Here is a 26,650-nt window from a genome sequence, read left to right on the forward strand (position 1 = left end):
CTGCAAGCTCACAGGTGGAAACTGCGAAATCACGCGATAAAAAGTACCATTCACTCCCAAAACTCCTGCATTTTCACACCAGGTCTTCTCCTTTCAGTTTGTATCCTTGTAGAAAGGATGTGTGGTGTCATACAAAATACTATGGTTTTCCACTTCAACTATGAGTTTCTCCTTGTCCATCTTTCCTTGGACCCTCACAACTAACAACTTGTGCGACAGGATGTGATGTGATTTTTTAAAAACTGAGAGTTTACAATCCGTAGTCTGCACATTGTGTTGTAATTTGAAATTTACCGGATGCTGTGTGCGTTCCATTTCCGGTTTGGTGCGATCTGAGCTTCATGGCGTGACGTGCAATGGATGCGCATTCGCTGAAAAATAGACCTGGTACGTATCTCCAACGAAGCAGAGTGCCGTGGCACTTCTGGGACGCTCCAGGGATGCTGTGTGGCGCTCGCTGTGGAAATGAATGGGAGCGTATCTGCTACGCATTGCGCTGCGCTGCGCTGCGCAGATGGAGTATGTGGAAATTGGGGGTAAGAGCAAGCATGGAATAAAATGGCAGTATTATAGTTTTTTAAGATTTGTAACATAAGAAATGTTGACTTTTACATAAAATGCTTCACTGATTTTCACAAAAATAAATGTAAGAATGGATAAATTAGATAAGATAAAATGTTTGTAGTTGTTAAGACTTCACAAATTCAAACTTAAGACTACTAGTCCATACCCACTGAGTACAGCATACCATACCATGACTTAGTCATACCAAAAATTAGGAAAAAAAAAACCCAACAACATTGGTCCACAGGGGGAGCCACAGCGATCGGTCGCTTTTTAGCCATTTTTAAGCATTTTTCTGTTGTTATAGCGCCACCCAGTTGCCAATTAGAGTTACATTTCTCCAGTCACCTTGAGGCGTCCTGTTCTACATATCTACCAAGTTTAGTAAAAATCCATATGGCGGTTAGGCCTAGATAAGAAATTAGTTCTCTAGCGCCCCCATTTTGTTTGATGGGGTCAATAATGGAGGGGTCCCCTCAGATTATGTGTGGTCATATGCCTACAAAGTTGCGTGGTGATGGGTGAAACCCTTGAGATGTTATACACCTTTATGTGATGAGCCACGCCCTCCGCAATATTCATTGCCTTATAGAAGCTCAGTTTTAGTAAGTTTTCCAACTTTTGCCAAGGGGGAACTTTAGATATTGGTCCCTAGATTATGTTCACCCAGTTTCATGCAGATCGCTCAAACTTCCTAGAAAGAGATCGATTTGAAGTGTTTTTCAAAAAATTCAAAATGGCGGAAAATCTGTTTTACCATGGTTCTGAGGCAAATTTGTTCCTCGTGAGGAGAGGCATCTCTGTGCAAAGTTTCATGTCTCTACAACATATGGGGCATGATATATGCCCATTCAAAGTTTGCAATATATAGCCCCTCCCTTTGGCCAATTGATGTAATATTGCTTCATTGGCATCCTCCCATGACCCTCTACCACTGTGCCAAATTTCACATGGATTGATCAAGTCAGTGAGGAGAAAAATGTGGAACATACACACCCACAGACAGAGTTTTCGTCATTATATAGTAAGATAAGAATTAAGGATTTTTAAGGCCTTATTGTTGACATTTTAAGACTTTCAAGGACCTGTAGAAACCCTGAATAAGGTAGTTTGCTTTCACAGCTGCTGATCTCTGGGCTACAACTGGAAGAGACTGCTGTTTCCTCCTGCCAATAATTAATTTATCTTCTTTGCTCTCAGTTGCAAGTTCTTGTATTTTTTCACATTGACAAGTCTAATAGTGGTGTCAAATATAATATTCCTTGAGCATAGAAAGGTGCTATGAATACACCAAGCACACTAGCAAAGGAAGTGGACTAGTTCCAGGGTAACCCTTGGTGGAGGAATAAGAATAGCTGTGCTGTATTTTAATTTAAAAAATGTATCAATTTCTTCTCTGCAATGTTTGCAAAGTCATCCAGTGGGCCAGACTGAACCCTTACATGGGCCAGTTTTAGCCTGTGAGACACATCTTTGACACACTGGCTCTAAGGAGTCAGATGTTCAGTTTTTCCAATAAATACATTTGTTTTTAAGCCTGTTTTTTGTCAGCGAAAATTAGCATTAGCATTATCACAGTTTACCAAAGACTGTAAATGTACTGTGCTAACCAAGCTAGCAGCCAATGTTGGGGTCAAAATATGATCAGTTCTGGCCCTAAAAATCCAAGGTGGCAACGGCCAAAATGCCAAACCTAAGGCGTCAAAACTGGACTCCACAAATCACTGGATGACTATGTCCGTTATTTTATGCAGTCTATGGGGTGAACACTATACTGCTGGTAGTTTCTAGTCTTTGTCTCTTTGACTTATAAAAACATGCTTCCTAAACCACTGATGATTTTGTTTGCCTTTGGAGGACAGTCTACAATCCAACACTTCTTGGTTTGCAGTTGAGGTGGGGTAAGTATTTATCCTACTGAAGAGCTTTTTGGCATGTCACTAAATCTCTAACAGCTCCTGGAGTGGTGCTGTAGCATTTACTTTCCTCTAATGTCTCAAATATCCCCTCACATAATTCTTAGTGAGGGCATCCAAAATAGTACAGAAATATAAAACACACCATTTATGACACCGTGAACATTTATTCCAGGACCCAATTAAATGATCTGATAGTCTGATAAATGCATTAGTGATTAGCGTTCACTGTAATTACAGGGGGTGATTCAGATGAATAACTCACCACATGATTCAGGCTATTTAAGCTGAATCTATCTATAGGTTAATGACATATTTTAAACCTCATACTGTACAGTAGACTGCTTCCAACATGGAGCGTGAACTAAGTGGGCAGCTCAACGAAAAGGAACTGGAGGAAGGTGACCTCCTGGAGCTGAGGTTAAAGTGTATGTTGGAGCACTTTTACAGATCATAGTAACTTAGACAACCTCACTTTCTCTTCTACTACTGAGTGGATTTGTTGCATCAGTTTAAGGCAGTTTTGTGTCTCTTTCAAGTCATATTGTGTCTTTTTTGGCCATTTTGTGTCCCATTATGGCTGTATTGTGTCTTGTAGTTTTTTTGTTTCAGTTTGAGGCAATTTTGTGTTTCTGGGGAAATGTCTTTTTGTGTCTCTCTCAAGTAATTTTGTGGCTCTGGGTTAATTTTGTGTCTTTTTGTGTTTGTTTGAAGTCTCCCTGTAGCTGTTTTGTGTCTCTTTGTAGTCATTTTGCAACTTTTTAAAGGTCATTTTATGTCTTTTTGCAGTTTCTTTACATCTCTTTATGGTCTTTTTGTATCTCTTTGTGGTCCATCTCTGTCTCTTCCTGGTCAGTACATATAAGACCAGGTGGGCCACTGACACTTTCGGCCCCTGGGCCTGGGCTAAACAGGCCTGTTAAGTTATTTATCCATGCTTCTACCACACACAGCATAACCCTTTAATGTTAATCTCAATTAATAGATGTGAGAAAAACTGTCTTGGAGGGAGAAATATAGCTGGAATCCTGAAAAAAAAGAACCAGTTCTGACCAGATTTTTAACCCACGCATGTGATACTGAGATAAACCACAGCAAGAGTAGATAGCACTGATGGCTGGGCTGCTCATCGATGCATATGTACAGCCATGCTTGTTTATGTGTGGCAGCTCCGAGATAAGTTGCACTGCCTTATCTCCCGTTGCGCTATCAAAGAATTCAAGCACAATTCAACACAGATTTAGAGAAGCATCTGGCTCCCTGTTACACCCGGGCCCTCAGGAAAACCCTCCTTCAGACAGCTTTTAAAGAAGAAAAAATAGCATAAAATAAAAAGACATCTGTTCTTTCATCCAAATCACTGCTGTCCAAGGAGGAATAAACAGACATTATATCTCATTTGATTTGTGGTTTCAAATTTGACATGAATAAAGCTCAAAGGATGCGAACTTTTTCATCTGGAGCTGATGAAGCTACCATGTAATGTGTCCTCTATGCGCACATACGAGTTGTCTCACTTCTTAGACATGTCATCATCGTCGTCCTCGTTGACACCCCTATTTTCTTAACTGACTCTAAATGTGCTTTTGTGTTTAATTATTTCACAGTATTCAAACATCTGCGTTTGTAAAAGCTCATTAATGCAAAACTGCAATTTCCTGCCGCATGCCATTAAAATAAAATATTGGTACAAGTGGCTGATAAACACGTATTATGCATATCATGGGCTTTTAAAGCTTGCACACACCCCAGGCGGTTGATATCTAATACCGTTGCTAACTATCCCCAACCTAATTTAAATGAACTATACCTGGAGTACCATTTAATTTGAAGCAGGAAGTACGAAGCTGCAGAGTAACAGCTGAATCCATGCAGATGCACACTCAAGACACCGCAAGTTCACTGACTACACCGCAGTCGACATTTCCATCCCCAAGCATGAGCAAAAGTCTCAGAGGCACGCTGGCATTTCCATATGAAATACATCTGGTTTGTGGAGACTCCTGAGCAACTTGGAGCTCAACATCCTCCTCCTCCTCCTCCTCCTCCTCCTCGGGGCTGTTTGTTGCAAAAGCATTTGAAACAGAAACGTTAGATTAAACCCGAGGGACACAAACACCATCGCAACAGGAGCAAATTGGGAACTGAGTGAAAGAAAAATCAATTATGCCAAAACCCCTTATTAACAATTAGTGCTGGTGAGGGGGCTTTCTCTTGCTTTTGTTGTGGCTGATTGTTTTGAGAGTGGCGTCCTAGGCAGCTGGGGTTGTTTGTCTGACTATTGTCTTCGATACTGATTGTCACCGCCTAAAGGGGAACCTTGATAAATATAATTTCTGGGTCTGGAAGTTTTACAGGAGACACTGTGAGGTCTCAAGGTTGAGACATTACCAGCAAAGCAAGGATGCACTTGGCTTTTAAATATTGTTTTGTTCACATGACTCATCAGTTTACTTAGACTTTTGGTTCACTTCTGTACAGTGCAGAGACCTTCAAGTCTGTATCGTCTGTAACAGACACTAATTACAGTAAATGTCACGGCACTTGTATTTAAACATGAAATCTTAAGTATAACATTTCAGATATTTTGGCATGTCAGGAAGCATTTTAAAGTAGAAGATAAAGATAACAATGTATTTTATAGTCTCTCACTGTGATGTTTGAAACAATTAAACACATACTGAGATTAAAAAAACTCAACTGGTTAAGAGCTCGTGAGAATCAACAGTTGTAAATGCATATAGATCTTAAGGCTAACAATGTGTATTGTTTTGTTTACCCCCAAAATGCACCCGACCGCACCACAGTTAACTTAAAGCTGGCTTTTAATTGCACACCAATCAGAGTCAATTTACCACTAAGGAATTTAGCCTATTAGAGTTAAATTAGAGATTAAATAGGGTAATATATTAGGACTTTAAATCGACCACAAACTCTTCAACCCTAACACCCGTCAACTCCAAATGTTAAAGAAGCTGTATGCCACATAAAAGCTTATGTATGATTCTGAGTCTTGGGTGGGATAATCTGCATATGGTCCTCACAACAAGTCCCCTAACCCATACGTCCACAAAATAGCACATCCAGTGATTGAAAGAATAGCTTGTATGACGGTTAAGGCTATAAAATGGTCAGAGTTGCACCAAAACTACGTGGTTACATCAGGTCTAGAAAAAAAACATGTTTTAGCCTAAAGTAAGAACATTCGTTGCTAAGGTAATGTAACGTATCTTACGTGACATACGTCGACGTACTACGTTTCATTGTTAAGATATTGCTATGTTGATTTTTGGTTTCACACAGGAGATGTACCTCAGTCTACTGAATGAAAGTCTGTTGCTTGTTTGACCCATCAATGTACTCTCCCGCCGACCATTAGCATCCTTTCTTGCTCTTTATACTACGTCTTCTAACTTCTGCCTGTGGTCCCGTGGTATTTACTACAGCCACTAGAGGTCGCCGCCTCAGGAAAACATAAATATTTGTCATAACATCTGCTCATAGAAACATCCAATGTGGTCATTCTCAACATGGAGGTGGCTGAGCTGGCGGCTAGAAGCTAAAGGTGTGGACACAATAGACAGTGCTTACAATAGCAACAGTGCCAACAGAGATAATTGTGTTAACCCTTAGGGAAACCCTGGGGTGGGTGCTACGCCTCTGTGTGGTAATCGCTGCATAAGCACAATGCAGAGCGGTGGTGATTAGCCAACCTGTGGGATACACTCAACGTGACTCACATGCATTTGCCTCCAGAACCACTAACACAACATTGGACAGAGAAGCTTGGATTAGAACAACACAAAGAAGTAGCGTAACTTCATTCTCAGCTCAGGACGCCATTAGCCCACCATATATTTACATAGCAAATAGTTGTTTGCTGCTTTATCAATACTCCTGATGTCACATACAGCTGCTGAAACCAAATCAAAATGTATCCTCATGCAACATTTCATATGATATTTTATGAATTAGCAAACACCGCTTTCCTGGTGAAAGTCAGTGTTTCCACCACTCCTCTTGCCCACCCTACTCAGACTTTTGCTGCCTTAACTTCCGTCCTTTTCCCGCTGCGTTTCCCTCTGATGCTGCCAGTCACCATTAAACTGTAAAGGCGACCTGCCACATATGCTGATGTTAAAAGATGACATTTTTCATTGGTGTCTGACGCCACAAGTCACCGCCAAAGTGCCTGATTTCAGTGACTTGGACCTTTAATTCTACATGGACTTTTCCCTCTTTATACCCATCACCTGACTTCCTCCTTTGCTACCATCATATGACAAACAACAGCCTGCAGCCAGAACTTGTACTTACAGCTTTCTGGGTCACGGTTATGTGGGTTATCTACGAATTATAGTGCATTACTTTCTATAGGTATAAGTACGAACAGTGAATGAGAACAGCCTGACTATATGGTGTCTTGTATCGTCAAAATATGTAACAGAAAAGATGAAGCACTGTACGTCTGACTGCATAAACTCATTTTAAGGTGAACAGGTTAAAAAATTGAAATAAAACACCCAGCCACACCAGACATCTGCTTTGAAAGCTCATTTGTTCCGCTGTACATTTCAGATTTTATCCATTCATTTTCATGCTGTTTTTCTGCTGCTCGCAGAGAGCTGACCTTTCCTTTTAGTCTCCACTTCTTATCACATCTTGTCTCTCCTCTGATCTACTTTCATGTGCAGTAGACAGATCACACGGATAAAGTTTTTTCTTTACCTAATAAAATCAACTTCTGATCAGCCGTTTTCAGTACAGCTTCAAAGTCAGGAACACAGTTCAGCTCGCTTATCTGTGTAGAGGACATGTCTGAGCTGGCTGCGCCGCCCCGGGGCCCCTGTGGGCCAAGCTGGGTGACCCCTTACATCCAATCACAGCTGGTGAGAGGCTGGTTGGGCAATGATGAGCAGCTGGCTTTGTCACATTAGCTGTGACCATGTGTGACCCCAGGGTGGCTTGGCAGGCTTCTGGCTTACCAAGAGGCCTGAGAGGGAGCTTGGTGTGGGGCTCAGGGAGGGAAATGAACCGGGGAGGGCGTCGTCCACGACAGGATGCTGGTGGACTACAAGAAAAGCGTGCATTTGCCTCAGCTCAAACTGGCCGGCAGCCAACTGAAGCAGATGTTATATGCTGATTTGGTGGCTTGGACGCTGCAGGGGGGTTACTTATAAAAAGGTCTCATGGTCAAATGTGATTTTAGCAATGTGGTAGGCAGGTAGAAGAAGTGTTTGTTTACAGAGGTTGCTTTTGCTTTCCTTGCGGCAGTGTTGGGGTTGATAGAGGTTGTGTGATTTACAGCTTCCGCATGGCACACTGTGATGTAAAATCAGGAGAAAGACTTAATCCAAAATGGACCTTTTTAGAAGTGGAAGTCATTGCTATGCTTTCCTAAGGCTCATATTACACAACCAGGAATGTTTTTCCAAGTTGAAGGGGAAAGCTAACAAGCAGGGCATTAGAATTCATTTTAATGGGAGTCCTGCGAGCCCACCATTCAGACAAAGCCATAATGTCACAGCGGTAATGCCCAAATGTCAACTAAAGACATAACCTGCTGCAAAAAGAATCAGCTAGAAGGCGATATAATTAAACTTTTATAAGGTATAAAAGCTGTTTCCGACCCTTTCGCTCCAACAGCTACATATCCAGTTTTGCCAGATTTATCCCTTCACTTGGCCCACAGGCCACAAATACAGGTCAATTATTCTAAAGCATGCTGAAATCTATTCGTTCACAGACAAGATAGTTATTACTGTTAAAAAAAAGAAGAGCAGGAGCAGTACTCGGTCAAGTAAGCCCACACACGATGAGCAGAGAACATGTCAGCGAAACTGGTTTGGAATATTTATAGGACGAGGAGCTGAAGCTTGAAAAATGTGCTTGTGATGAAAGCGGAGATCAAATCTAAGTAAAAGCCGCGGGCGGGAGTCCCTGCTGAGAGGAAGGAGGGAAAGGCGAAGGATGAGAAAGGACAGGAAGTGGACAGAAAGGAGAGTTGGTGAGACGGAGGGAGTTACAACAGTGAGAGAGTTATGTGAAAGAAAGACAAAGACAAAGATATAGGTAAAAGGAGCAGCGGACATGATAGCATTTCTCAATTATTTCCTCGTCTCCTTGGTCCATTTCACTTTAAGGTTCACAACTGATATTACAAGAACAGAACATCCACTATTAAGCATGAAAATCCAAAAAAATGACATGAGCAGGTATTTGGAGTTGAGCTCATTTACCTGCAGAGTGAATATAGCCTCACATTGCCAAGCAGCATGACTTTAAGATGACTTATCTAGATTCAGTAAGAAGGATGAGGAGCCTAAACTGTAAAGTTAACAAAGTGGATTTAATCATCTACATTATAAAAAGAGCTACCGTGTCTCCAATATTCCTCCTTGGTTTTAAAGTATGCTATCAGTCTGTGACTCATCGGCCATGATTTCTGCAATGCAGGACCATCTAGGGTGCCTCTTTAGTGTAGGAAGTGCAATGCAAGGCCCTCTAGGGTGCCATTCTTGTGGAGAAAGCGAGATGAAGTAACTTCTGGGGTGCCCTTCCAGTGGAGAAAACATGATGCAGGACCCTTTAGAGTGCCCCTCTACAAGAAAAAACATGATAAAGTGCCCTCTAGGGTGTCCCCCTAGTGGAGAAAGCAAGATGAGCTGCTCTCTAGGATGCCATTTTAGTGGAGAAAGCATGATGAAGGGCCCTTTAGGGTGCTCTTACAGTGGAGAAAACACTTGGCCGGACCCTGTTGGATGCACTTATATTACTGAAATAAGATAAAATGCCCTCTTGGGTACCCTTATAGTGGACAAAACATGATAAAGTGCCCTCTGGGGTAACCTTTTAATGGAGAAAACATAATGCAGGACCCTCTAAGGTGCTCCTCTAATGGGGAAAATGTGATGCATCGCCCTTAAGGGTGCTCATTTTGTAAAGAAAACATAATAAAGTGCCCTCTAGGGTGCACCTCAAGTTTAAAAAAACACAATGCAGGATTCTCTAGGGTGCTCTTCTAGTGGAGAAAGCGTGATGAAGGGCCCTCTAGGGTGCCGTTCAAGTTTAACAAACTTGATGCAGGAGTCTCTAGGGTGCTTTTCTAGTGGATAAAGTGTGATGAGGGGACCTTGACAGTGCTCTTCAAGTGGAGAACACATGATGCAGGACCCTCTAAGGTGCACAGTAAAGTGCCCTCCGGGGTTCCCTTCTAGTGGAGAAAATGTGATATAGGGCCCTCGAGGCTAGGATACCCTTCAAGTGTAAAAACATGATAAAGGGCCCTCTAGAGTGCCCTTTTTGTGGAGAAAACACAATGCAGGGCCTTCAAGGGTGCTCTTCTATTGTTGAAAGTGAGATGAAGGACCCTCCAGAGTACCCTTCTAATGGAAAAAACACAATAAATTGCCCTCCTGGGTAACTTCCAGTGAAGAACACATGATGCAGGAGCAGTGTTGGGTAAGGGTTACTTTAGAAGTAATCAAAGTACGTTACTGCGTTACTTTTTAAAAAAGTAACCAGTTACTTTACTGCATTACTCCCTGAGTAAAGTAACTCAGTTACTTTAAAAGTACTTCCAATGTTACTCCCTGAGAAAAGTAACTCAAGCACTTTTAAAGTACTTTTGAGTATTCTACATTTCCTATTGGGCAATGGACCACAGGGCACTAAGCCTACATTTTTTTGTCTCCAAAGTTAAAGTTATGGACCACTTGCCCTTCACTGAGATCCAATTCTCCCATCTCAGCCGTCACTTTGACCAGTAGAAACACGGAACGATCTGCTGCCGTAGACAACTGTATGACAACAACACCCCAGCGTTTTTAATATTTCCTCTGGGGATGTTACCACACAGAGTAAAAGGGGGAAATGATGGTGTGAAACAGCAGAGGCACTTTGTCAACCCGCTGAGTTAACGTTACTGTCATTAGCATCAAGCTAGCAAACAATGGTACATCCTCACGGTCGGACATAAAGCAATAACATTAACAAATAGCGGCAGGGCTTTTACTCACCACAACTGCAGAGGCTCCCAGCTTCATTTGAAACAAACTACATTATAGACTGTCCGTTATTTATTAATCCCTCTGTGTGTTTATATATTTACTTTTTATCTGCTCTGTTGTCTTTGTAAAGTTAACATATCGCACCGTCATTTGAAAACTCAACACTTGCTTCAAATTAAAAGCCCCTTATAACCTCGGCTAGAGAATCCCTCCATTTTCTAAATAGGCTTTTATTCTGAAACATTTGTCAGAACTTCCTGTGGAAGATACAGTAGCTTGATAGTTTACTTATGGTGCTTCAAATGTAGCTCCTGCCATCTGATGCTTTTAGGTGACTACAACAACATGTCGGCTGGCACATGAACAGACACAGTGACTCAAATAATAGTGAAAGTAATAAAAACAGGACAAGAATAGCCCGATGACATCACACACGCCATGAAAGACGACCGGGGATAATTGGTGAGTACCAGCGTGTAACGTTAGCGTGTACCAGGCATAATGCAAGTCCTGAGTCTGAAATATGTCTGTCAGCGAGTCCTACTCCACCTATTTAGACTCCACCGGTAGACAACAGCGGCATTTCTCCGACCACGTAGAGAGCCACAAGCTCCGTGGCTTCTTTCAGACTGATAGGTTTAACGTTATGTCCGTTATTAGAACCAAACGACAGCCGTTGCTGTTTCGGAGCTGAAGGACCAGCGTTCTAAAAGTAACGGAAGTAACTGATCACTTGTTTGAAAATGTAGCCTACTTAAGTATTTGATTACTCAAACAGCAAACTAACGCGTTAGGTTACACGTTACTGCAAAAAGTAATCAAAGTACTCTAACGCGTTACTTTGTAACACCTTATACCCAACTCTGTGCAGGACCCTCCAAGGTGCTCTTCTAATGGGGAAAATGTAATGAAAGCATCGTGAAGGGCCCAGGTGGAGAACACATGATGCAGGACCCTCTAAGGTGCACTTCTACTACTGAAAACAGTAAAGCGTCCTCCGGGGTTCCCTTCTAGTGGAGAAAACATGATAAAGTGCCCTCTAGGATGCCCTTCTAATGGAGAAAACATGATATAGGGCCCTCTTGGCTAGGGTGCCCTCTAGTTAGAAAATGCCATCCAGGGTAACGCTCTAGGGCAGAAAGCAAGATGCAGGAGCCTCTAGGGACCCCCCTCTAGTGGGGAAAATGCAATGTAGGGCCCTTGAGGGTGCTCTCTTTTTGGGGAAAGCATGATGAAGGGCCATCCAGGGTGCCCTTCTAGTGGGGAAAACATTATACAGGGCCTTCTAGGGTGTCGTTCTAGTGGAGAAAGAGCTATGAAAGAGAAAATCAAATCAAAATAAAAGCCCCAGTCAAACTCCTCACTAAGAGGAAGGAGGTAGAAGCGGAGGATGCGAAAGGACAGGAAGTGGACAGAGAGGAGAGTTAGTGAGACTGAGGGAGTAACAAACAGTCAGAGTGAGTGATGTGAAAGAAAGAGACAAAGATTGGGGTGGAAAGAGCAGCGGACATAATGGCGTTTCTCAATTATTTCCTCGTCTCCTTGTTCCTTCTCACTTGGAGGTTCATAGCGGATATCAGAAGTAGAGTATGCCCTCTAATAGGCATGAATATCAAAAAAAAAAAGCAGGAATTTGGAGCTGAGCTCATCCACCTGCAGAGTGAATAAAGTCTCACATTTCCACGCAGCACGACTTAAAGATGACTTATATAGATTCAGTGAGGAGGATGAGGAGTCTAAACTGCAAAGTTAACAAGGTGGATTTATTAATCTACATTATAAAAGGAGCTACTGCTGTCTCCAATATCCCTTCTTGGTTTTAAAGTACGTTATCAGCCTGTGACTCATCGGCCATTATTTCCACTGAATTCTCTGCCGCACAGTATATGGTGTTAGAAATGTATTAGAAATACCATCAGCGTAATTACCTCGAGAGAAGTTAAGTGGCGGAAGGTGCAACAGATGTTCCAGAAACATTACTGCTTACATACAGCAGCTCTGGAAAGCACACAGCTCTAATCCTGTCATATTTCTCACCATGTGTGAGTTTGCTGCAAAAGTTCTGGAGACATTTTGTTGTTCAAAACAATTATAATAATTGACCTGATAGGAGCAGTATAATTAAAACACGCAAACTAAAACCACATGAAACTTTATAACAAAAAGACATTTGCTTGACAGTAATACTACACTGAGTCCCATCTTGCTATTTTGTGACCATAGCCTAATCACCAGCATCAAATTATAGCCAAAACTGATTGCAATTATAATTTTTTTTTGCAATTCCAATGCAATTTGCAACCTTTAAATGTTATTTTGCAATCATTTTTCAAACAATTGTTTAAAGAACTCACCAATAATCATAATGCACTATGTAATTATTGTTAGTAAAACTAAAAAGTTCCGGTGCAGAAACTATTTTGCTTTTTAATTTCTCATGTGGTTGTTGATTTGTTTGTGCATATTTAAACAGCAGAGATAAATAAATTTAAAATCCTGTGAAATATAAAGTGAGACTGGCACCATGAGTTAGCTGCACCTGAATGATTCATGTGTATTTAGAGACAAAGAGCCATTTTCTGTTTATGTAGTGCATCAGCGATCATTCTCAAATAGCACCTGTCACCTCTTCAGAGGGTGGACATCTCATTTTGAAGCAGGATCCATAAAACATATTAAGTAATGGATGTGTGTGTGTGCATGTGCCTTTGTGCGTCGCATGGTCTCTAAAATTAAAGTAAGTTAATTTAGCGGTCTATTGAGTAGTCCATTCTATTTCCCATCACATCCCAAGGTGACAGCATGATACTCTATAATACACTTCCATGTTGTTTTGAAGAGGGAGCAGGAAGGGAGAGTGTAAAAAGGAAGGGGGGGGGCAAAGAGATGGCTGCTGTGTTTGCTCTGTCCTCTCTTTATAGTGCTTTCTCCCACACAACCTGCTATTACAGCCCCTCTAATCAGATTTGCAGAGCGAGGCCAAATGCAGGGCTCCTAGCTTGACTACCTTAATGCAGCAAAAGGGGGTGAGCCATCGGAACCCCTCTTTGGACAGGCAGCTGAAATAACAGTGATCACTCCTGACAGCAGCGCATGAGTGGAGACTGCACTCACATTTGGCATGGCGCTCAAATGTCATTTCACCTTCGGCGCACACTAAAAGGTGACAGGCTTCATCCTTCTTGCCAGGCGGACGGGTTGGCTGTAGGTGTAGACTGCGGGGGATGTACACAGAAACCAATATGTATTGCAAAATGACACGACTCCGTGCCCTGATTGACAGACCCCAAAAGGGACAGGTATGTTAATGAAACATAATAAATGTCATCTAAGCAAGCTTGATACTCAGATGTGCACTGTATAATGGGATCATATTTGAGGGCAAATTGTAGAGTTGATGGGATAATGTGGCTGAATCAATAGCAATAACACGTCCAGTAACAGGTCATCTGCCTCTAGTTAGTTTCCTATTTGTGAATGTTAGCATGGTATCAAAGGGATCCAAGTAAAATGTGCATTTCAAAATGAGAAGGTGGATGCATGGGCAGTTTTAATTTCTGCTTGGGAGTGTTAAACTGCAAGGTTTAGCACTACATGAAAAGAGATTTTTACGCTAAAGCAACCAAACCTGAATTACAAAGCTGGCACTGGTGCCTCCATCATTGAAAAAAATGCTGTTATAGTGCATTCTTGGATGCCCTTATGACTGATAAAATGTAATAAAGTGCCCTCTGGCATGCCTTTACTGTGGAGAATAGGCAACGCAGGGCCCTTAAGGGTGCTCATTTAGTGAAGAAAATGTGATGAAGTGCCCTGTAGAGTGCCCTTCCAGTGGAGAAAACATGATATAGGACTCTCGAGGCTAGGGTGCCCTTCCAGTGGGGAAAACACAATGCAGATCCCTTCAGGTTGCCCTTCCAGTGGAAAAAAATGTCCTTTAGGGTGCCCTATTAGTGTAGAAAACACTATGTAATTAGTGTGTACTAAGTATCTCCTGTGGTGCTCATCTTGTAGAGAAAATGCAAGCAAGGCCCTTGAGGGTGCCCTTCTAGTGGAGAAAATGTGATGAAATGCCCTCTAGGGTTTCCCTCTAGTGGAGAAAACACAATGAGGTAGCCTCTAGAATGTTTCTGTAGTGCAGAAAATGCAGTAAAGTGACCCCTAGAGTTTCTTTCTAATGGAGGGAATACAATGGAGTGCCCTCTAAGGTGCCCAAATTGTGGAGAAAGTATAACGAATTGACTTCTAAAGCACCCTTTCAGTGGGGAAAACATGATGCAGGGCCCTCAAGGGTGGCCTTCTACTGGGGAAAAGGCACTACAGGGCCCTCAAGGGTCCCCTCCAGTTGAGAAAAAAACAATGAAGTGCCCTTTAGGGTACCCTATTAGTGTAGAAAATGTAATGAAGTACCCCCCGGGGTGCTCTTATAGTGGAGAAAATGCAAGCAGGGCCCTCTAGGATTTCCTTCTAGTGAAGAAAACACAACAAGGGACCCTTTAAGGTGCCCTACTAGTGCAGAAAATGCTATGAAGCCCCTGACCCGCCATTTGGCAACCACTGTTCTAGAGTGCCCTTCTAATGGAGTGAACACAATGGAGTTCCCTCTAGCGTGCCTTTCCAGTGGAATACATGTAATAAAGTGACTTCTACTGTGCCTTTCATTGGGGAAAACATGATGCACAGTCCTCAGGGATTCCCTTCCAGTGGAGAAAGCGCTATAACATGCCCACTATTTGTGCAGAAAATGCAATAGAGTGCTCCTAGTATGCCCTTCTAGTGGAGAAAATGCGATGCAGGGCTATAAAGGATATAAGAAAGCTTTTCGTGCGGCAGTGCCCCACCGCCTGCAGTTGGTAAAATTCAAACCATCACTTAAATTCAAAGAAATTCAGTTACTTTTTTATTTTTACCAAAATCATATGCTCATAGTTTTGATCTTCATTCCTCCTACTCCTATGCCACTACACAAAGCGACATTGCCAACTGAACTCTGTTGACCAGTAAGCAGCGAGAGCAGTCAGACAACCACACACACACACAGACTTCCGATTTATACTTATTAACTAAACCACAGAAATTAAACTGAAAGTAGGTGCATTCAAAATGTCCATTTAAAATCATCTATTTCAGAGCCAAGGGCAAATTAACCTTTCCTGCTTTCCATTCATCCCAGCTCCTTTGACTGTAATAAAAACACATCTCAATCATGAAATTGTTCAACATTCACATTTTAAAGGGACTTCTCTGATGTCAGGACTCTTCTCTTCCTGCCTTGTGTATTTAAAATGTTCCAAGAACATTGATTGGGTAATTAAAGTAAACAGGGGACCAGCTTTGATCATGTCTTTCAATATATTTGTTCCATTGCATACTTGTACCATATCAAACCTGTAGAATTGCAATGTACTCCCAGCTATGGTCTTTATAAAAACAAGACAGGGCAGTGCTCAAGCCTCATGCATCTATGACCAATTTGTTACAGTAGCACACATAACCTGGTGGAAGAGTCATTTCGCTCTTTCGTTCTACATCTGGACACTTGCAGAAACAGAAAGAAATGAGGTTTCACGAATAGCAGGATAAAGTGAAAAGCCGTCCACAGCCTCCCTGATCCTCACATCAAAATATCACTGAACCTTCACAGGATGTTGCGGGGCACATGGTGTAGAGCAGATTTCCAATTCCTTCATCTCTCAAAGAACTGGAAGCCCTCTCCCTTTGAGGAAATGATCCAATCTCCCACTCCACATGGCTGAGGAGGTCTGATGCTGATTTAAAAGGCAGACCCTATTCTTTCACAAGTAGTATTCATAGATAGGTATTATATTACTACTGTCCTGTACATTCTGAGACAATTTCTAGAAACTCTGAGGACACTTTGAGCGCATTTGTGGGTCGCCATGGTTTATTTGTGAATCTGCACTATGATTTATTCCTGCAGACTTGCCTAGGATGTTTTATTGTGGAATAAATATTGCTAGTTGAGCCACCGTGAAGTTAAATCACATGGAAATTGCAGTGGTAAGAAATATGTTTTTTGGTTTTGGACACTTTGATGCATATTCCTCTGTTTAACCTCTATCCGACTCAAAGAGCAATGAACATCTTTTCATATTATTTCTTGTAAGTGATTGATACAGCAGAGGAGGGAGACAATGAGATAAGGGGAGCAGTATCAATCATCATTTGCAGAAGGTCATTGGTGTGGACACTGAAACCGTTCTGTCCCTTCGCTTCAATTTTAAATTTAACGTCCAGTCGGCTTTAAGAGTCCGGACATTACGGTAAGAGATTCCACGATGATGAAGCAGGGACATTAATTAACTTGACCTTCACGATGATGATTTTTCCTTTTACAGGGATCTTGTACGGATGTGGTGCATGTTCCTTAACACAGTCATATTGTATAATCCTATTGATTATGACTACTTAATTAGTTTGACCTACTGGGGTATCACATTAATGTTCAGGCAGGGAATTCAATTAAGACCAATGCTAGATGAAGTGTCTGACAAGCACTGAGAACAACAGTAGCCCCTTGCTCCTAACTAATACTTTTATGCTCTTATCTACCATCTGCTGCACTGACAAGGTGTTGCCTCTTTGTGATAGTTAATTATGGGCTGTAGTCTGGCAGAAATGCATTAGCGGATGTGCTGTTCTCTAGTTCAGGCAATGAACTCAACCTTTTATGTCGTTAAACTGATTAAACCTTTGCTCAAAAGTTAGTGAAAGTTGTGCTCTGTTTTTCTGCCATTAAGAAGCTCGAACTACATCCAACATTACACGAGTTGACTCTATTGTTGCCTAGCAGCAGGAAGGGAGTCTGATCATAACAAAGATCTATTCTTTCCCAAGGTGACAACAGGGAAATGTCTTAAAGGTATAATATGTAGTTTTTCCACATAAAAATTTCTAAAAACGACTAAACCAATATTATATATTTTGTTTAGTTGTGCACTTTGATTATCAGAAATGTTTCCAACAATTTTTCAAACCCAGATAAATATGAAATATTAATAACAGTTACGGACCGTGTCATTAGGTCGCAATGGCGGCGTAACTCCAGTTACCATAGACATTAAATGAAGGAGAAGAAGAAGAAGCAGCAGACCAGATGAGACGTCAGAGAATGAACGTTACTGTTGCTAGGCTAAGCTAATTCGTCATGGATCATGATTATGCACTGACGGTTGCTGCACCTTCTGACACCGAAGCTGTCACGGTAAACAAGCCGGTAAAACGGAAACGTACGGGTCAATCAAGTGATCCCAGAAGAATTTGGGATAAGAAGAGAGCTAAATCCAGGATAAATATTGGTGTGGCCTTTCCGAGATGGAGAGAGCTTCGTGAAAATCTAGGACTACAATTCGACACCGACCTCGCGTGTGTTCTACTAGACAGGTAAGCAAACATCTGGCTGATGTTATTGAAATATTAATCATTTCCACCAGTGTATTGCAAGCACTGCTGCCCGCCGGGACACCAGCGCTCCGGCCAGCGGCTTCCACTGCGGAGCGGTGTGGAGCGGAGGCTGGCTAACCACAACATCTAACGATAGGTTTCTATAATGCTGAGCTGATGCCGGTAAATGAACTGCATTTATAAAAGAGGCAGAGGAATAGTTAAACATAAGATGCACTGAGGCAGAGAGAGCAGCAGAGAGGGAGAAGCCATCGCTAACTGTAAAGCCAAGTAGCTAGCAGTTTGATCAAATAACTAGCAGATTGCTAACCGCTCAGCTAAAGTAAGTAGCATTTCTGAATAGAGTGTAAATACCTGAGGTTAGCAAGACAGTCGCTAAAAAAGAGAACCATGACTTTAATGCACGGAAAACCGGACATTATAATCAGTTTATAAAAAAACCCCGGACACCCCGGGCGGGACGTGAAAAGTGGACATATCCGGGCAAAAGAGGACGTTTGGTCAGCCTAAGAAACGTTAATACTGATAGTTAGATCAGAGTTTGACGATCCGGTGCAGGTACCAGATCAGCTCGGGCTGCTACACCGGCCGACGGACCCCATTTGGATAAAGTGAAACATAAAGTGAATATAACTTCAGTAATATACCTCGTCCATGAGCATTTCTCTGCTGCTGAAGCTCGCTCTGCCAAAAAAACTGCCACGGTCGGTTTCAGTTACACGGAGTGAGGAACGTTAGATCTGTATCTGTTATATAACTACAACTCCCATGATCCCACGCTACTTCATGATGTCATCCAACTCTGTCTTCTGTTATTGTTTTGGTTTGAGACCCCTAGCGGCAGAAAATTACATATTGCACATTTAAAATGTAATTCCTGTCATTGGTTCCAACACATTTGCTAGAAAAAATGCTGGCATTGTACATCTTTGCAAACCATGGATATGTCACAATTGAACGTTTTATATGTTGAAAATAATATATTGAGACTTAAATTTCTTTACGTTTCGTTTATCTTTTTTATGATATGACAACACAATGCTTTCTTATCCCAACTTGTCAAATATTGCTGTCTGGTCAGTGGACTTTTATGTCAAAATCTGCATATGTTGTTGACATTCCACGACAGTGTCAATTTACACCTGTTACATTTTTACAGGGAATGTGCAGTTTCTGCTTGTTAGATGTCTTTTTACTTACAATGTAGGTAAAACCAACCCGGTCTCACTTTGAAGTAATCAGAACCAACGCTTGGTCAGTGACCTCTGGCGTCAGACACCATGAAGTGCACCATGAAGTGCCTGCCTGACCACCATGAAGTGCCTGCCTGACCCCTTCCTGACAATGCCCAGCATTGTCAGGAAGGGGTGGTGGATAGGTCCAACAACCACCAACTTTAATGCAGTAGGCCAGTGTTTGCTTCCCATAAGATTGTTAACCTAAACCCTGTTTTTTTGTTTTTTTTGTTTTTTTTCTGAAACCCAACTACGTGCTTTTATTGCCTAAACCCAACAATTAGTGATGGCCAAATGAAGCCTCATGAAGCATTTTCTTTATTTTCTGAGCCCACTAGATGGCGCTCATGGCTTAAAGAGAGAGGCTCAAAGAATGGCAATTCAGTGTGCTTTCAACCTTTTGATGAACAAAAAGCACCATCTAGTGGGCTCAGAAAATAAAGAAAATGCTTCATGAGGCTTCATTTGGCCATCACTACCAACGATGTGTGTGTTGGCAGATTGTAACCACGTGTTTGTTGTTGAAGGGAAAAAAAAATCTATTTGCATCGCAGTGTGTTTATTTTTAAAAGAAACTGTATGCAAACTGTACATTTCATATGAAAATCAATCAATCAATCAATCAATCAATTTTATTTATAAAGCCCAATATCACAAATCACAATTTGCCTCACAGGGCTTTACAGCATACGACATCCCTCTGTCCTTATGACCCTCGAAAATGGAAGTCTATTTGGAAAACAGACAATGCATGTAACATGCTGAACTTGAACATCAATAAACAACACACCCAGGGTACCTCACACGTCATATATCAACATGGAAAGTCAATGACCAAACGTCAATATGTGACAAGGTCAGAGTGAGAATGTGTTGGTAAAACACTTTGCATTTAGGTTTATTTTTTGTGCAACAAAAGCACGTGGTTAGGTTTAGAAAAAAAACCCTAACGGTTTGGCTCTACATTCACACTGGAAACGAACAGCGTGCTCCCGTGTGAAAGTCCAGGGTTTGTTGGGCCCATCCACCACTCCTTCCACTTGCCTTATAGCACTGTTCTGGCTCCTTATATTACCTTGATACAGGAAGTGTTCTGAGTGATGCCATCCTGTGGCTTATCATCCCGTGACAGGTGCCATCTGGCTGACCGGCAGCATAACACTGCAAAAGGGTCCATCCATCCATCTTACCAACTGACGCCATCTGGCGGTGTATCATACCACTGCAAAAGGTGACATTTTGTTTCAGTGTCTGATGTCAAACTCACAGATAAAGTGGTGTTATTTGATGACTTCAGAATAAGAACAGGCTGAAATGACTTAAATGATTAATAGCTGCTGCTTCATATTCTGTCAATGTATTATCGACTAATAGTTCCAGCAACACATTCTCACTCTGACCTCGTTTCATATTGCTGCTTGGTCATGGAGTTTCCACATCCAGATATGACATGCAAGGTACCTTTGGTGCATAAGTGGTTGACGTTCTGGAACACAGTGTCAACTTCAGCCCATTGCATGCATTATCTGTTTTCAAAATACATACACACACTATATCGGTACAATGCTGAAAATTGACATTTTTCCCTCCAACAACAAACGCATTGTTTAGCCGACACACGGACATGGTTAGGTTTAGAAAAAATTCCATTATTTGGCTTTACAGTCATACGGGAAGCAAACACCGGCGTCCAAGGTGAATGTTGCCAGTTGTTGGACCCATCCACCAACTCCCGCCCACCCTACTCGGACATCTGCTGTCTTAACTTCTGTTGTTGTCCAGCCACGTTTCCCCCTGATGCTGTTAGATGTCCCACGAATCATATCGATGTGGAAGAATGGCTTTTTTTTGTCTGTGTCTGACAAGGAAGTCAATGCCCAAGCACCAATATTTGATGACTTCGTAATGAGACCTGGTTGGCTGTATATTTTCATATGTTTTGTGTGCAAAAACCTAAATTTGTAAAGTAACTAAAGCTGTTCTATTTAATATGGTGAAGTAAAAAGTACAATATGTCCCTCTAAAATGTGGTGGAATAGAAGTAGAAAGTGGGACAGGAAGAAAAAACTTACAGTAAATACCATGGATTTGTACTTAAGTAAATGTATTTAGTTTCATTCCACCACTGAATAAATCCACACATCAATGCAATAATCATCTAAATCCAGTATTGCCCAATAAGCAGTCTAAGCAGCATTGCTCACAATGGACTTATACAGTCAAGAGATATTAAACCGATAGAAACAATATACTGACTACCAAGTCATGACAACAATCATTAAAATATCTCACAACAGAGAACATAATTGCACGAGCCCTTTAAAGCTGCAACACTCCTCTGATCCATAGTTTTTCTCACCTTGAGCATCATTTAATGCGCAATCTGAAAACTGCTCCACTACACACACACACACACACACACACACACACACAAAACAGCTACTGCAGCTAGAATATTCACAACCTAAGACTCATCTCTGCTGCCGTCCTAATAGAATATCAACATTCCTGAAGTATTTCTCCAACCCCAAAGTCAGAGCTGTGGAAGTTAGAGCGCTCTCCTGCTTGAAGGCAGCGACGTCATCTCATCACATGGCAAGTTGTGAAAAATCACTCCAAACATCACACACTCTGAAATCATGATGTGCTGCTGATTCAGACGACGCGGCAGTAACCCCATCATGGATCTGAATATAGATATTTCATCTTGGCTGGATGCTTTCGCCTTTGATAGTCTTATGCATATTCATTAGCCGTGATATCCACCAGAAGGTTATTATCCATAAATGTCACTCTGTAATTAATTAATCCTGTCTGCTGGTTGCTCTCCCTGCCTCATTAATGAGCCAAGTCTAGCTGATTGTATTCATATTCATGTGTCCAAATATACAGCTCTATTTTGGATTCATATGCCAGAATATTTCACTTCATTAGCAGCAGGAATCGCCGGAGGGCCATTTGACAGGCAGGATCTGCGTTCTGATTTTCCTGTCAGCGGAGTGCACAGGATCCCGTTTGTCTGTCGGGGTTGTTACAGTAATGAGGAAACACATGGCTGCCGAGTCAAAAGTGAGGGAACGTCTTGGTCGATGAGGCAGAGTTTACTCACATTCGAATGAGAATCACCTTCGATGGCTAATGCGGTCCAAGGAGACAATTATGGGGGTAATTTTGTGCTGTTTAGCGAATTGATTTTTAAAGCTACCCCAGAGGCACGACTATTACTGTTGGTTTGAGTTTTAATAAAAATCCAATATGAATTTGCACAAAGCCGAGATGAGTAACTCCGGCACATTAGGCTAATAGAGAAGAATACCACAGCTCACGAATGGCTTGCAAATAGTTTGACATTTACCCTGCCATGCACTCAATTATTGGTAAGAATTTCATCCTTAGGCTCTGCTCACTTATGCATGGTGCTTTCTGCAAATGTAATAATCTATATAGGCTTTAAGGGACACTGCAGCACATGCTCTGCTGATATGTGGCCAGAATGTGTGCTTAGCAGGATGGCTTAGCGCTAAGAGAGATAGCATCATAATTGGAAGCTCACATGTCAAATCCCCCAACATCGTCCGGGTGTGAAGTGTTCTTGAGCAAAACACTAAACCCCCATCCTCGCACGCTGTCACTTCTGATAGGAACATCAGCAAAATGTATGAAATGTGAATGTAAAATGAACAACTTGAGTCGAGGACTTCTTTTGTGTGCCCAAGGCTTCTGATTTAAATCACTGGCAGCTGGGTTTGCTACATTAGATGACATTCCTCCAGCAGTGTGACACAGCCATCCAGTTAACTGGTATGCTAGCCGGGTGATGTTTGAGTGTAATGGGAAAGCTTGGCTTCTGATATCAGACACAGCACAAGAAATAAAGACTGCTGAATATAGCCTATTTCTTAAAAAAAAACTTACAGTGATTACTATGTATGTATGGATTGAAAAATTATCTTCATACATATATCACTGCATAAAAAGAGTACTTATTGGTATGAAGCAAAGCCTACAGGTAGGTAGAACTTTTAGTGGTTGGCACTAGAGGGCATGTCCCCTTTATGTGCATTTGCACCCCAATAAAAATCACAAAAGTAGCACTTTCATTTTAAAGACACTGACACCAAACATTGATGCATGAAAAACACAAAAATTGTGCATAAAAATTCATCAAAACAAGATAAAAGTAAAGGCTACGACATGCTTTCTGAATTGGGCATTCATTGAAATCACATGGGCATGCACACGATTCTATTTAGAGTACAAGTGAGGGGCAGTGTCAGCCCCCAGCAGTAAATAGGAAGGCTGGGAAGCAAGCTCGTTGACCTCCTACTGCCAACATCTTGTGAGACTGAAACTAAACTTAAGGTAAAACTAACTTCACTGCGGCGCTGCGCCTGCGGCTGGCTAGCCTGCAGTGTTTTGGAGTGGAGTTTTGAACACAGGATTAGAGTGCACCCAGTCAGTGTATTTGCTACTTAACTCAATTTTTTTCTGTAAAGCACATTTAAAAACAACTCACGTTGACCAAGGTGCTATACAAAAGGAGTAAAATGCTAAAAACCCATACACGAGAGACAACATAACTGTCAGGTACACAGTTCAGACGTTTAGAGACACAACAGGCACGCATCAGAGAAAGCCACAGCAGGGGGACTCAGATGCTAATGCACAGAGTAGGTTTTGCTCCTGGACTAAAGAGTCAATGGAGGGGGTGGATCTGATTGGAAGGGGGATGCTATTCAACAGTTTGGGGGCAGACACAACAAAGGCACAATCACCCCTGAGCTTAAATCTGGAGTGTCGGAGAGCCAGGAGCCCCAGGTCAGCTGACCTGAGGGACCAGGGGGTAGAATAAGGGGTTAGGAGGTCTGCGATGTAGGATGGGGACAGACCATTAAGGGCTCTATTAACAAACAGAAGAGCCTGTGCTATACGTACAGTCCACATGGTTACAAAAAAGGGCTGCACAAGGATGTCTGCATAGTGGTGCGTGTGGATCCTCATGGACATGGGTGGATGGCGATGTTTACATCACTTGGCCCAAAGTGGACCCTCCTGGACTCGTGGAAACAATAAATTGGCCCTGAGTGTCTGATGCTCACATTTTTCTGGCAGAGAACCCATAAACCAACCCCCCCCCCCCCAAATTCACTTGTCCCCCAAACGTTGGAACAAAACCTACGCCTATGGCATCACATGATGGACCTGGAAGTTGTAATTCCACAGTTTGACCACTATGTTTAATTTGCATCAAGGCCGGTGCTATTCCTGGGGGTTTAAGAAGAATGTCACAAAAACCAAAATACTGGACAAATTAAAAAGATGACATGGTAATGATGCTGATGCAAAGTTACTGGATCACTAAAGTAATCACAAGACATCATAAAGTAAAACATGTCTTTGCAATCCATTCAATCAATAGATGTTGAAACATTTCAAGTCGGGAGGTCACCTAAATGGTATCATGGATATCTGTAGCAATTGTGTGGCAATACATCCAATAGTTGCTGAGATATTTTAACCTAGACCGACCACCCATCCCTTGAGACACAGCATTAGCATATCTAAAAACAAAGCTGACAGCAGAAAGTATTAAATGAACTTAATTATATAAATAGAGGGCAACTGCTCTATTAGTTTTAATTGCCTTGTATTTTCCCAGGATTATTAAGGTTAAAATGGACTAATTAACAGTGAAATATCTGGTGAGAACATCATCAACCCCCTCTACCACTCCCACATGAGATACCGGTTTCTACATGCTGTACATCACACTGTAGTACAGAGCGTGGTGAGTCATACCTTTGGGTCCCTGGGTGCAACATGTTGTGGTTTAAAGGGATGAGAGTCTCAGCTCAGCTGTCAGGGTTGAATCTTGTTTGGCTCAGGCTCTGGCTCGGCTTCTCCTGGAAGAAATCTGTCACATATTAATAATGTCTTTCCTTTTATATCAAATTTGAGCACATAGGATTATCTTGAAAAACACTGTCACTAAGCTTAATCGTCAATTATCAAGGCTGCTTTTTTAGTCCCAGATAAAATGACATTTTAGATACACACGGTTTTTACTGGAGAGCAATGTGCTCATTAATCCTAAAAGCACTGAATTAGCATGATTAGCTGATATTAGCTGTCTTTAATCAAGCTTTGTGGCTAATTCACTTTCAAACAACTCTGAAAGGACTTTAGGAATTCAAAGTTGCACAGACCTTACTGACTTTCAAATTTAGGACGACTCAGTGTCCAACACAGCTCCTGTTTTTAAGTGAACTGACTGCAGCACTGCTTTTACATAACTGTTTTTTATAAATGAATTTAATTTAAATTACAAACTGTTTTTTTAAGTCACACTGGAGCTGCATGTCAGAAGAAGCTTGTTTCCTGGAGTTGAAGTACAGGGTCAGGCACATCAAGGTAGTTCTGGTGCTACATACTAAACTGCTCACCCTATGTTGCAGTTATTTTCCTTTTGGAACAAAATAGACACAATACATTACACAGTGAATCAATATAATGCTCCTACACAGTTTCCCGTTGTCATTAAGTGTGTTAAAAGATCAAATTCACCCTAAGGGCTCATTTATGCTCCCTTTATGTACGAAAATGTATACATCCGTTTCAAACTATGTTACCGTCACTGCCCACATACTTCCATGCGCCCTTTACGTTGGCATGGATGTTAACCAATCCACCAGTAGGCAGCCCAGCATCAAAGGTTTATGACAACAACAAACTCAAAAACAAACATGGCGACTGTGGAGATATTGATAATGTGCCTCTTGTATAAAAGACAAAAACAGAGGCAGCGTTGTAGGAGGCGGTGGTTGGTGAGGCCGTTAAATACATCGCGACTGGAGGACGGAGAATTCTTTTCTCTAGAACTGCCGATGAGAGAAATTGAATTGTTATTTCTTCTTCGTGTCTCAGTAGAGCTACGTATCGGGTAGTGACAGCAACACTGCCCCCACGGTTCCTGGTGGTACTGCTCCGTTTGGCCCGTATCCGTAAGCTTTATGGAAATGTGCAGAAATACGGACGAAGTGAACGCGGAGCACGGACAGAAGGCTCCGTCCGTATCCGGATCCGTATTTAACGTTGAGCATAAATGAGCCCTAACACAATTCGACAGTCTCAGTCTCAACATTCACAAGTTGAGTATTCCCATTTTAATATCTTTGCACTGGCTTCCCATCAGGTTTAAGGCTCATTTCAAGACACTCGTTCTCACGTACAGAGCCCTCAACAGTCAGGCACCTGAATATATCAGTGATCTCCGCCATCTCTATATCGTCAGGAGGTCTATTAGGTCTTCAGAACAGGACCTGCTGGCTGTCCCACTCTCCAGACTCACAGCAAAAGGTAATTGTGGCTTTGAAGTAGTGGCTCCAACACTATGGAACGCTCTTCTAGTAGGTTTAAAAACAACTAAAGACCCATTTTTTCGAAATGGCCTTTGTAAATGGTAAATGGACCTGCATTTGTATAGTGCTTTTCTAGTCATCCA

The sequence above is a fragment of the Epinephelus lanceolatus genome, chromosome 24, assembly GCF_041903045.1.
Source record: "Epinephelus lanceolatus isolate andai-2023 chromosome 24, ASM4190304v1, whole genome shotgun sequence".
In the NCBI taxonomy this organism is placed as follows: Eukaryota; Metazoa; Chordata; class Actinopteri; order Perciformes; family Serranidae; genus Epinephelus; species Epinephelus lanceolatus.